Source organism: Eurosta solidaginis, chromosome 3, assembly GCF_040869045.1.
Source record: "Eurosta solidaginis isolate ZX-2024a chromosome 3, ASM4086904v1, whole genome shotgun sequence".
Lineage (NCBI taxonomy): Eukaryota > Metazoa > Arthropoda > Insecta > Diptera > Tephritidae > Eurosta > Eurosta solidaginis.
Genome location: NC_090321.1, coordinates 70381684 through 70385303, shown reverse-complemented (window position 1 = coordinate 70385303; position 3620 = coordinate 70381684). Strand labels below are relative to the sequence as shown.

Genomic DNA, 3620 nt, shown 5'->3' with positions numbered 1-3620 from the left:
AATCAGGGATTGCCCGTTTTGCTTTTTTAAATGTATGAAAACATTTATTTGAAGCAATTTTTTAATTTTAGAATTTATTTAATAATTTGGGAAACATTTAAACAACGTGACCCCGTTTTGCCAGTTGACATGCGCGCACGATTTCGTTTACCTCTTCGCGAATGAGCAGGATCTTGTGTAGTGCATTTTGATCAAATTCCGTCGCCTCATTTTCTTTCGCTATGTAGTTAGTGCGATTCACCACCTCGTAGATATTCCTTAGGACTTCCTGGGTGGCGGCGAAGAGTTTTTCATTGCTCTTATATTGGTGGTTATTCCTTTGAAAGACTTCATTTTGGCTGTGGAGAATGTAGTTCCAGTCGGTTGCATCTGCTGATCCTGCTAACCGTTTCCATGCTGAGCCTATCCAGTCTATAGAGTGGGTGACCCTTGCTTTACCTGTGCTACCCGTAAGTTCTTCAAGTCGTTCCAATGTTTGGTTGATGTAGAGATGCGCTAAAATCTGGTAGTCAGCGCTCTTCATTAAACGGTTTGCCAAATTTTTCATTTGCATCATACTTGTAACATATTGCTGTAGATCAATAACGTGACCCAACTTGAAGGATCCACCAATGATCCACCCATTCCCGTTTTGGATAGTTACGATTTGGGTTTTGTAGTGAAATATATGTACGGCGCTGATGGCTGATGCCTGCAGTGGGAATCTGCAAGGATGTTATAAGTGTTAGTGTGTTAGTAATTGTTAGCTTAATTACAAATTATTATTTTACAAGATTGTTTGTATTTTTTCTTTTTTCCTCTAAGTTTAAAACTGAAGTAAATTTCAAAGGAATATATTTGTTTCGGATTTTAGTGTTATGACATTGTAAGAGAGGAACAATTTTATGTCTGGATCTATGGATGTGAATTCACGTAACTGCTTAGCATCGGATTAGAGAAGATAGCATCGCTCAGTGCTGCTAACATTCGTTACACTGCCCTCCACCTAAGTCTTTCCAAATGAACCACTCTTCTAATCCGTGGTTTCCCAGTGGTTTGTATGCGATAGATGGTATCACTGATCTTCTTCACAACTTTGTATGGCCCTTCCCAACTGCACCGAATCTTGGAGGGAAAACCTTTCCGCCGGTGAGGGTTGTATAACAGAACCAAATCTCCCTCCAAGAAACCTTCCGAATTTTTGTTCTCATTGTACCTGCGTTTCATCTTACTACTCATTTGTCTTGATCGTTCCCTCGCACTCTGTTGTTTGGCCAATGATCTTCTTCGCAGAGCTTGCACTTGACGGATTGACTTTACATCATCATTATCGTCTGGACGTTTCACACGAGTTGTGCGCGCTGGCTTGAAACCACCCTTGCATTCCATCTGAAAAATTTTTTCAGTCATTTTAGTATGTCCATTAGGTTTTGTCGATGCCTGTCTTTTTCTCGCAGGTACTTTTAATTTCGGTTTATTTGGCACCTTCGATCCATCAACCTTTTCTTTTGACTATTGTCAGGGGTGGGTGTTCCCCGCGTTGGGCTGACAGGTCGGTTTCTTCCCCGCAAAAATTAGGTGGACCGCTCTTGGGTGTGCCCATGAAGTATCAGATATGCCGGGATGCTGCCGATCAGACCCACGTATACAGATTAGGAGCTTACTCAAAGGGAATATTCCCATGGAGTGCAAAAGATTCTCATTTAAAGTATCATAATCAATTGATAAGACCTGTAGTGATCTACACTTTTGCCATAAGGAAGTTTCGATGGTAAATATAGGGTAATACTAGGGTCAAATTTTATTGAAGCCAATGTCAGTTGCTGCAATGTTTCTGGTTTGTTTAGAGCTTTGAAAACATCTAAGCCATAATAGGTTAAAGCTTCGATTGCACCCAAATCTAAGATCAGGCATGGAAACTTTTTGCGATCTAAAAAACATCTTCCATGGCTCCACAAAACATTGTTCAATATCGATAAGATTATCTTCGCTTATATCGCCTGGTGGGACTAAGCTGACACTGTTAAGGTAAAAATGGAGCCCCTGCAAATTATCACAACGTGCAATCCTATAGAGATTACGTTTTATTTGTTTTGATATAAAAAAAAACATTAAAAAAATCAAAAATTAGTGTAACTTCACTTGCCAGATTACAAAACGTTTGACAAAAAAATGTGCACTGTCGATCATTGTTTATATGCAATTTAAACTTGAAATTGTTGAAAAATCTCTTTTGGAAAGCACCCCACGCCAATGACGACATGTCTGCGATGCATTTAATCGATCCCGTGGCTCGAGATATTCATGAACATTACCCAAGATGAGAGTGGGCAGCTGTTCCTTGCTTAAATCGTGGTATTGTGTTTTTTTTACTTGGTTTGTTTTGATTGTGTGCTCAAATGTCAAAATGATGGCGGACAACAAAACAAACAGAACTTAACGAAAGATAGAGCTTTTGATAGAGTTGCCGGACATAGCATAAAGAATGGTATAGAGACAGATTGCAGCAACAAAAAAATTGCTGCACTGGAATCGCCAACGATTAGCAGATAAGGAATAGAGTGATTAACGTTAGGCGAGTAGGGCGAAGAAAGAAGATATAAAAGGGGGTGACACAGGTTAAAACTAAGACAGTTTGAAGTGTTAAAGTTCTGGCATACGACTGCCTCCGCGCCACTGTGCTATAAAGTTTTTCTTAATTGTGACACTTGTGTTGTGCGTTGTTTTGAAATAACTAATTTAAAAATATAAATTTTTGTGGTTCCGGAGAACAAGGAGGTTCCGGCAAGGAGAAGAGGATCGGAGTTCCAGGGCAGCGGATTAAAGGTGAGCCGAGTTAGGTAGCTTAGAGAAGTAGGAGTATGTGCGTATATATGTGGATACATATATGAGTACATATAGGTGAATGTAGGGCTAATAGTAATTTTATAATAATTTCTTTTACTTAGATGGGGGTAATTGGTAACATTTTTGGTGCATAAATTTTGTTTATAGTTTTGTCGCGGTTTAAAGCGAAATTTTTGCGTAAAGAGTTAAAATAATTTTTATCCAAGAAAAGTTGTATGCCTGTAGCCTGTAGATTCAAATCGTCCTGCGTGTGATAGATTTTTTCTTATTTGAATCTTTAATCTCCTGAAAATTTATTGTAATTATTAGTAATTTATTTATTAGCTAAATTAAAAGCTCTGGTGGATTAGTTAAATTAAATAAACAGGTATACTGTAGATAGGACGTTGGGAATAATTGGGTTAAAATTTTGATATGCGCACATATCGGTACGTACATATATACGCACGTAGGAAGTTAGTTACTGTAATTTACGAAATCCTGAAATTTTAACTAAATCCTGTGTGTCATAGGAAAGAGGATTAGTGGCGATTTAGGAAAAGTGACTGGAGTGAGAATTGTGGTGGCGTAAAACGAACAGTGCGGCGACGTGTAAGTCCCAAAATAAATATTTTTTTGAAGTAATCGGTTTTGTGATAAAATCTTATTGTGTTATAGTGTGCCCGGAAATTTTGGCGTGGAGGGATTAGGCACAACTCGCCGTAAGTCTTTAGTTCCAAATTATCTTTTTTATGTATATACGTATGTCCAGTTATCTAATTTTGATGCACCCGATGAGAACTTTTTTTTTTTTT

The 3620-nt window shown here is 38.2% G+C and overlaps 1 pseudogene; it reads right to left on the bottom strand.

Annotated features, from left to right (window-relative positions):
- Nucleotides 1–578: 578 nt before the first annotated feature.
- On the bottom strand, nucleotides 579–2958 carry LOC137245907 (uncharacterized; annotated as a pseudogene).
- Between the last annotated feature and the right edge of the window lie 662 nt (nucleotides 2959–3620).